Raw genomic sequence first — 9,521 nt, 5'->3', positions numbered from 1 at the left:
TGGTTTTAAAATGTTTTTTTTTAGGCCTGTCCAGAATGTCGCTAGTTCGGCATGACCGGAGTCACTGTTTTTGTGTCACGAAAATGAAAAAAAAAAATCTGCAATTTTTTGTGAAAATGGTGAAAAAAAATAAAAATGTGGCCTGTCCAGAATGTCGATTTTTCGGCATGATCGGAGTCATCGTTTTTAGGGACAAAAATAGAAATCTGCAATTTTTTATGAAAATGGTTTTAAAATGTGTTTTTAGGCCTGTCCAGAATGTCGCTAGTTCGGCATAACCGGGGTCACTGTTTTTGTGTCACGAAAATGAAAATAAAAAAATCTGAGCTTTTTTTGTGAAAATGGTTCTAAAAATGTTTTTTTTAGGCCTGTCCAATATGTCGCTAGTTCGGCATGATCGGAGTCATCGTTTTTGGTGACAAAAATAGAAATCTGCAATTTTTTATGAAAATGGTTTTAAAATGTTTTTTTAGGCCTGTCCAGAAAGTCGCTAGTTTGGCATGACCGGAGTAACTGTTTTTGTGTCACGAAAATGAAAAAAAAAAATCTGCAATTTTTTGTGAAAATGGTTTTAAAATGTTTTTTAGGCCTGTCCAGAATGTCGCTAGTTCGGCATGACCGGGGTCACTGTTTTTGTGTCACGAAAATGAAAAAAAAAATATCTGAGCTTTTTTTTTGAAAATGGTTCTAAAATGTTTTTCGCTAGTTCGGCATGACCGGAGTCACTGTTTTTGTGTCACGAAAATGAAAATAAAAATATCTGAGCTTTTTTTGTGAAAATGGTTCTAAAATGTTTTTTTTAGGCCTGTCCAAAATGTCGCTAGTTCGGCATGATCGGAGTCATCCTTTTTGGTGACAAAAATAGAAATCTGCAATTTTTGGTGAAAGTGGTTTTAAAATGTTTTTTTTAGGCCTGTCCAGAATGTCGCTAGTTCGGCATGACCGGAGTCACTGTTTTTGTGTCACGAAAATAAATAAAAAAAATCTGCAATTTTTTGTGAAAATGGTAAAAAAAAAAAAAAATGTGGCCTGTCCAGAATGTCGCTTTTTCGGCATGATCGGAGTCATCGTTTTTAGGGACAAAAATAGAAATCTGCAATTTTTTATGAAAATGGTTTTAAAATGTGTTTTTAGGCCTGTCCAGAATGTCGCTAGTTCGGCATAACCGGGGTCACTGTTTTTGTGTCACGAAAATGAAAATAAAAAAATCGGAGCTTTTTTTGTGAAAATGATTCTAAAAATGTTATTTTTAGGCCTGTCCAAAATGTCGCTAGTTCGGCATGATCGGAGTCATCGTTTTTGGTGACAAAAATAGAAATCTGCAATTTTTTATGAAAATGGTTTTAAAATGTTTTTTTAGGCCTGTCCAGAAAGTCGCTAGTTTGGCATGACCGGAGTAACTGTTTTTGTGTCACGAAAATGAAAAAAAAAAATCTGCAATTTTTTGTGAAAATGGTTTTAAAATGTTTTTTTAGGCCTGTCCAGAATGTCGCTAGTTCGGCATGACCGGGGTCACTGTTTTTGTGTCAAAAAATGAAGAAAAAAAATATCTGAGCTTTTTTTTTGAAAATGGTTCTAAAATGTTTTTCGCTAGTTCGGCATGACTGGAGTCACTGTTTTTGTGTCACGAAAATGAAAATAAAAATATCTGAGCTTTTTTTGTGAAAATGGTTCTAAAATGTTTTTTTTAGGCCTGTCCAAAATGTCGCTAGTTCGGCATGATCGGAGTCATCGTTTTTGGTGACAAAAATAGAAATCTGCAATTTTTTATGAAAATGGTGTTAAAATGTGTTTTTAGGCCTGTCCAGAATGTCGCTAGTTCGGCATGACCGGGGTCACTGTTTTTGTGTCACGAAAATGCAAAAAAAAATATCTGAGCTTTTTTTGTGAAAATGGTTCTAAAATGTTTTTTTTAGGCCTGTCCAAAATGTCGCTAGTTCGGCATGATCGGAGTCATCGTTTTTGGTGACAAAAATAGAAATCTGCAATTTTTGGTGAAAGTGGTTTTAAAATGTTTTTTTTAGGCCTGTCCAGAATGTCGCTAGTTCGGCATGACCGGGGTCACTGTTTTTGTGTCAAAAAATGAAAAAAAAAATATCTGAGCTTTTTTTTTGAAAATGGTTCTAAAATGTTTATCGCTAGTTCGGCATGACCAGAGTCACTGTTTTTGTGTCACGAAAATGAAAAAAAATATCTGCAATTTTTTGTGAAAATGGTTTAAAAAAAAAATTTTAGGCCTGTCCAGTATGTCGCTTTTTCGGAATGATCGGAGTCATCGTTTTTAGGGACAAAATAGAAATCTGCAATTTTTTGTGAAAATGGTTTTAAAATGTTTTTTTTAGGCCTGTCCAAAATGTCGCTAGTTCGGCATGATCGGAGTCATCGTTTTTGGTGACAAAAATAGAAATCTGCAATTTTTTATGAAAATGGTGTTAAAATGTGTTTTTAGGCCTGTCCAGAATGTCGCTAGTTCGGCATGACCGGGGTCACTGTTTTTGTGTCACGAAAATGAAAAAAAAAATATCTGAGCTTTTTTTGTGAAAATGGTTCTAAAATGTTTTTTTTAGGCCTGTCCAAAATGTCGCTAGTTCGGCATGATCGGAGTCATCGTTTTTGGTGACAAAAATAGAAATCTGCAATTTTTGGTGAAAGTGGTTTTAAAATGTTTTTTTTAGGCCTGTCCAGAATGTCGCTAGTTCGGCATGACCGGGGTCACTGTTTTTGTGTCAAAAAATGAAGAAAAAAAATATCTGAGCTTTTTTTTTGAAAATGGTTCTAAAATGTTTTTTTTAGGCCTGTCCAAAATGTCGCTAGTTCGGCATGATCGGAGTCATCGTTTTTGGTGACAAAAATAGAAATCTGCAATTTTTTATGAAAATGGTGTTAAAATGTTTTTTTTAGGCCTGTCCAGAATGTCGCTAGTTCGGCATGATCGGAGTCATCATTTTTGGTGACAAAAAATTGAAATCTGCAATTTTTGGTGAAAATGTTTTTAAAATGTTTTTTTAGGCCTGTCCAGAAAGTCGCTTTTTCGGGATGATCGGAGTCATCGTTTTTAGGGACAAAAATAGAAATCTGCAATTTTTGGTGAAAGTGGTTTTAAAATGTTTTTTTTTAGGCCTGTCCAGAATGTCGCTAGTTCGGCATGACCGGAGTCACTGTTTTTGTGTCACGAAAATGAAAAAAAAAAATCTGCAATTTTTTGTGAAAATGGTGAAAAAAAATAAAAATGTGGCCTGTCCAGAATGTCGATTTTTCGGCATGATCGGAGTCATCGTTTTTAGGGACAAAAATAGAAATCTGCAATTTTTTATGAAAATGGTTTTAAAATGTGTTTTTAGGCCTGTCCAGAATGTCGCTAGTTCGGCATAACCGGGGTCACTGTTTTTGTGTCACGAAAATGAAAATAAAAAAATCTGAGCTTTTTTTGTGAAAATGGTTCTAAAAATGTTTTTTTTAGGCCTGTCCAATATGTCGCTAGTTCGGCATGATCGGAGTCATCGTTTTTGGTGACAAAAATAGAAATCTGCAATTTTTTATGAAAATGGTTTTAAAATGTTTTTTTAGGCCTGTCCAGAAAGTCGCTAGTTTGGCATGACCGGAGTAACTGTTTTTGTGTCACGAAAATGAAAAAAAAAAATCTGCAATTTTTTGTGAAAATGGTTTTAAAATGTTTTTTAGGCCTGTCCAGAATGTCGCTAGTTCGGCATGACCGGGGTCACTGTTTTTGTGTCACGAAAATGAAAAAAAAAATATCTGAGCTTTTTTTTTGAAAATGGTTCTAAAATGTTTTTCGCTAGTTCGGCATGACCGGAGTCACTGTTTTTGTGTCACGAAAATGAAAATAAAAATATCTGAGCTTTTTTTGTGAAAATGGTTCTAAAATGTTTTTTTTAGGCCTGTCCAAAATGTCGCTAGTTCGGCATGATCGGAGTCATCCTTTTTGGTGACAAAAATAGAAATCTGCAATTTTTGGTGAAAGTGGTTTTAAAATGTTTTTTTTAGGCCTGTCCAGAATGTCGCTAGTTCGGCATGACCGGAGTCACTGTTTTTGTGTCACGAAAATAAATAAAAAAAATCTGCAATTTTTTGTGAAAATGGTAAAAAAAAAAAAAAATGTGGCCTGTCCAGAATGTCGCTTTTTCGGCATGATCGGAGTCATCGTTTTTAGGGACAAAAATAGAAATCTGCAATTTTTTATGAAAATGGTTTTAAAATGTGTTTTTAGGCCTGTCCAGAATGTCGCTAGTTCGGCATAACCGGGGTCACTGTTTTTGTGTCACGAAAATGAAAATAAAAAAATCGGAGCTTTTTTTGTGAAAATGATTCTAAAAATGTTATTTTTAGGCCTGTCCAAAATGTCGCTAGTTCGGCATGATCGGAGTCATCGTTTTTGGTGACAAAAATAGAAATCTGCAATTTTTTATGAAAATGGTTTTAAAATGTTTTTTTAGGCCTGTCCAGAAAGTCGCTAGTTTGGCATGACCGGAGTAACTGTTTTTGTGTCACGAAAATGAAAAAAAAAAATCTGCAATTTTTTGTGAAAATGGTTTTAAAATGTTTTTTTAGGCCTGTCCAGAATGTCGCTAGTTCGGCATGACCGGGGTCACTGTTTTTGTGTCAAAAAATGAAGAAAAAAAATATCTGAGCTTTTTTTTTGAAAATGGTTCTAAAATGTTTTTCGCTAGTTCGGCATGACTGGAGTCACTGTTTTTGTGTCACGAAAATGAAAATAAAAATATCTGAGCTTTTTTTGTGAAAATGGTTCTAAAATGTTTTTTTTAGGCCTGTCCAAAATGTCGCTAGTTCGGCATGATCGGAGTCATCGTTTTTGGTGACAAAAATAGAAATCTGCAATTTTTTATGAAAATGGTGTTAAAATGTGTTTTTAGGCCTGTCCAGAATGTCGCTAGTTCGGCATGACCGGGGTCACTGTTTTTGTGTCACGAAAATGAAAAAAAAAATATCTGAGCTTTTTTTGTGAAAATGGTTCTAAAATGTTTTTTTTAGGCCTGTCCAAAATGTCGCTAGTTCGGCATGATCGGAGTCATCGTTTTTGGTGACAAAAATAGAAATCTGCAATTTTTGGTGAAAGTGGTTTTAAAATGTTTTTTTTAGGCCTGTCCAGAATGTCGCTAGTTCGGCATGACCGGGGTCACTGTTTTTGTGTCAAAAAATGAAGAAAAAAAATATCTGAGCTTTTTTTTTGAAAATGGTTCTAAAATGTTTTTCGCTAGTTCGGCATGACCGGAGTCACTGTTTTTGTGTCACGAAAATGAAAATAAAAATATCTGAGCTTTTTTTGTGAAAATGGTTCTAAAATGTTTTTTTTAGGCCTGTCCAAAATGTCGCTAGTTCGGCATGATCGGAGTCATCGTTTTTGGTGACAAAAATAGAAATCTGCAATTTTTTATGAAAATGGTGTTAAAATGTGTTTTTAGGCCTGTCCAGAATGTCGCTAGTTCGGCATGACCGGGGTCACTGTTTTTGTGTCACGAAAATGCAAAAAAAAATATCTGAGCTTTTTTTGTGAAAATGGTTCTAAAATGTTTTTTTTAGGCCTGTCCAAAATGTCGCTAGTTCGGCATGATCGGAGTCATCGTTTTTGGTGACAAAAATAGAAATCTGCAATTTTTGGTGAAAGTGGTTTTAAAATGTTTTTTTTAGGCCTGTCCAGAATGTCGCTAGTTCGGCATGACCGGGGTCACTGTTTTTGTGTCAAAAAATGAAAAAAAAAATATCTGAGCTTTTTTTTTGAAAATGGTTCTAAAATGTTTATCGCTAGTTCGGCATGACCAGAGTCACTGTTTTTGTGTCACGAAAATGAAAAAAAATATCTGCAATTTTTTGTGAAAATGGTTTAAAAAAAAATTTTTAGGCCTGTCCAGTATGTCGCTTTTTCGGAATGATCGGAGTCATCGTTTTTAGGGACAAAATAGAAATCTGCAATTTTTTGTGAAAATGGTTTTAAAATGTTTTTTTTAGGCCTGTCCAAAATGTCGCTAGTTCGGCATGATCGGAGTCATCATTTTTGGTGACAAAAAATTGAAATCTGCAATTTTTGGTGAAAATGTTTTTAAAATGTTTTTTTAGGCCTGTCCAGAAATTCGCTTTTTCGGGATGATCGGAGTCATCGTTTTTAGGGACAAAAATAGAAATATGCAATTTTTGGTGAAAGTGGTTTTAAAATGTTTTTTTTTAGGCCTGTCCAGAATGTCGCTAGTTCGGCATGACCGGAGTCACTGTTTTTGTGTCACGAAAATGAAAAAAAAAAATCTGCAATTTTTTGTGAAAATGGTGAAAAAAAAAAAAAATGTGGCCTGTCCAGAATGTCGCTTTTTCGGCATGATCGGAGTCATCGTTTTTAGGGACAAAAATAGAAATCTGCAATTTTTTATGAAAATGGTTTTAAAATGTGTTTTTAGGCCTGTCCAGAATGTCGCTAGTTCGGCATAACCGGGGTCACTGTTTTTGTGTCACGAAAATGAAAATAAAAAAATCTGAGCTTTTTTTGTGAAAATGGTTCTAAAAATGTTTTTTTTAGGCCTGTCCAAAATGTCGCTAGTTCGGCATGATCGGAGTCATCGTTTTTGGTGACAAAAATAGAAATCTGCAATTTTTTATGAAAATGGTTTTAAAATGTTTTTTTAGGCCTGTCCAGAAAGTCGCTAGTTTGGCATGACCGGAGTAACTGTTTTTGTGTCACGAAAATGAAAAAAAAAAATCAGCAATTTTTTGTGAAAATGGTTTTAAAATGTTTTTTAGGCCTGTCCAGAATGTCGCTAGTTCGGCATGACCGGGGTCACTGTTTTTGTGTCACGAAAATGAAAAAAAAAATATCTGAGCTTTTTTTTTGAAAATGGTTCTAAAATGTTTTTCGCTAGTTCGGCATGACCGGAGTCCGGAGTCACTGTTTTTGTGTCACGAAAATGAAAATAAAAATATCTGAGCTTTTTTTGTGAAAATGGTTCTAAAATGTTTTTTTTAGGCCTGTCCAAAATGTCGCTAGTTCGGCATGATCGGAGTCATCCTTTTTGGTGACAAAAATAGAAATCTGCAATTTTTGGTGAAAGTGGTTTTAAAATGTTTTTTTTAGGCCTGTCCAGAATGTCGCTAGTTCGGCATGACCGGAGTCACTGTTTTTGTGTCACGAAAATAAATAAAAAAAATCTGCAATTTTTTGTGAAAATGGTGAAAAAAAAAAAAAAATGTGGCCTGTCCAGAATGTCGCTTTTTCGGCATGATCGGAGTCATCGTTTTTAGGGACAAAAATAGAAATCTGCAATTTTTTATGAAAATGGTTTTAAAATGTGTTTTTAGGCCTGTCCAGAATGTCGCTAGTTCGGCATAACCGGGGTCACTGTTTTTGTGTCACGAAAATGAAAATAAAAAAATCGGAGCTTTTTTTGTGAAAATGGTTCTAAAAATGTTTTTTTTAGGCCTGTCCAAAATGTCGCTAGTTCGGCATGATCGGAGTCATCGTTTTTGGTGACAAAAATAGAAATCTGCAATTTTTTATGAAAATGGTTTTAAAATGTTTTTTTAGGCCTGTCCAGAAAGTCGCTAGTTTGGCATGACCGGAGTAACTGTTTTTGTGTCACGAAAATGAAAAAAAAAAATCTGCAATTTTTTGTGAAAATGGTTTTAAAATGTGTTTTTAGGCCTGTCCAGAATGTCGCTAGTTCGGCATAACCGGGGTCACTGTTTTTGTGTCACGAAAATGAAAATAAAAAAATCGGAGCTTTTTTTGTGAAAATGGTTCTAAAAATGTTTTTTTTAGGCCTGTCCAAAATGTCGCTAGTTCGGCATGATCGGAGTCATCGTTTTTGGTGACAAAAATAGAAATCTGCAATTTTTTATGAAAATGGTTTTAAAATGTTTTTTTAGGCCTGTCCAGAAAGTCGCTAGTTTGGCATGACCGGAGTAACTGTTTTTGTGTCACGAAAATGAAAAAAAAAAATCTGCAATTTTTTGTGAAAATGGTTTTAAAATGTTTTTTAGGCCTGTCCAGAATGTCGCTAGTTCGGCATGACCGGGGTCACTCTTTTTGTGTCAAAAAATGAAGAAAAAAGATATCTGAGCTTTTTTTTTGAAAATGGTTCTAAAATGTTTTTCGCTAGTTCGGCATGACCGGAGTCACTGTTTTTGTGTCACGAAAATGAAAATAAAAATATCTGAGCTTTTTTTGTGAAAATGGTTCTAAAATGTTTTTTTTAGGCCTGTCCAAAATGTCGCTAGTTCGGCATGATCGGAGTCATCGTTTTTGGTGACAAAAATAGAAATCTGCAATTTTTTGTGAAAATGGTTTTAAAATGTGTTTTTAGGCCTGTCCAGAATGTCGCTAGTTCGGCATAACCGGGGTCACTGTTTTTGTGTCACGAAAATGAAAATAAAAAAATCGGAGCTTTTTTTGTGAAAATGGTTCTAAAAATGTTTTTTTTAGGCCTGTCCAAAATGTCGCTAGTTCGGCATGATCGGAGTCATCGTTTTTGGTGACAAAAATAGAAATCTGCAATTTTTTATGAAAATGGTTTTAAAATGTTTTTTTAGGCCTGTCCAGAAAGTCGCTAGTTTGGCATGACCGGAGTAACTGTTTTTGTGTCACGAAAATGAAAAAAAAAAATCTGCAATTTTTTGTGAAAATGGTTTTAAAATGTTTTTTAGGCCTGTCCAGAATGTCGCTAGTTCGGCATGACCGGGGTCACTCTTTTTGTGTCAAAAAATGAAGAAAAAAGATATCTGAGCTTTTTTTTTGAAAATGGTTCTAAAATGTTTTTCGCTAGTTCGGCATGACCGGAGTCACTGTTTTTGTGTCACGAATATGAAAATAAAAATATCTGAGCTTTTTTTGTGAAAATGGTTCTAAAATGTTTTTTTTAGGCCTGTCCAAAATGTCGCTAGTTCGGCATGATCGGAGTCATCGTTTTTGGTGACAAAAATAGAAATCTGCAATTTTTGGTGAAAGTGGTTTTAAAATGTTTTTTTTAGGCCTGTCCAGAATGTCGCTAGTTCGGCATGACCGGGGTCACTGTTTTTGTGTCAAAAAATGAAAAAAAAAATATCTGAGCTTTTTTTTTGAAAATGGTTCTAAAATGTTTATCGCTAGTTCGGCATGACCAGAGTCACTGTTTTTGTGTCACGAAAATGAAAAAAAATATCTGCAATTTTTTGTGAAAATGGTTTAAAAAAAATTTTTTAGGCCTGTCCAGTATGTCGCTTTTTCGGAATGATCGGAGTCATCGTTTTTAGGGACAAAATAGAAATCTGCAATTTTTTGTGAAAATGGTTTTAAAATGTTTTTTTTAGGCCTGTCCAAAATGTCGCTAGTTCGGCATGATCGGAGTCATCATTTTTGGTGACAAAAAAATGAAAACTGCAATTTTTGGTGAAAATGTTTTTAAAATGTTTTTTTAGGCCTGTCCAGAAAGTCGCTTTTTCGGGATGATCGGAGTCATCGTTTTTAGGGACAAAAATAGAAATATGCAATTTTTGGTGAAAGTGGTTTTAAAATGTTTTTTTTT

The sequence above is a fragment of the Salmo salar genome, unplaced genomic scaffold (assembly GCF_965601325.2).
Source record: "Salmo salar unplaced genomic scaffold, fSalSal1 ptg000664l, whole genome shotgun sequence".
Classification (NCBI taxonomy): Eukaryota; Metazoa; Chordata; class Actinopteri; order Salmoniformes; family Salmonidae; genus Salmo; species Salmo salar.
The sequence above is the reverse complement of the archived record's forward strand: the minus strand, read 5'-3'. Positions refer to the sequence as shown.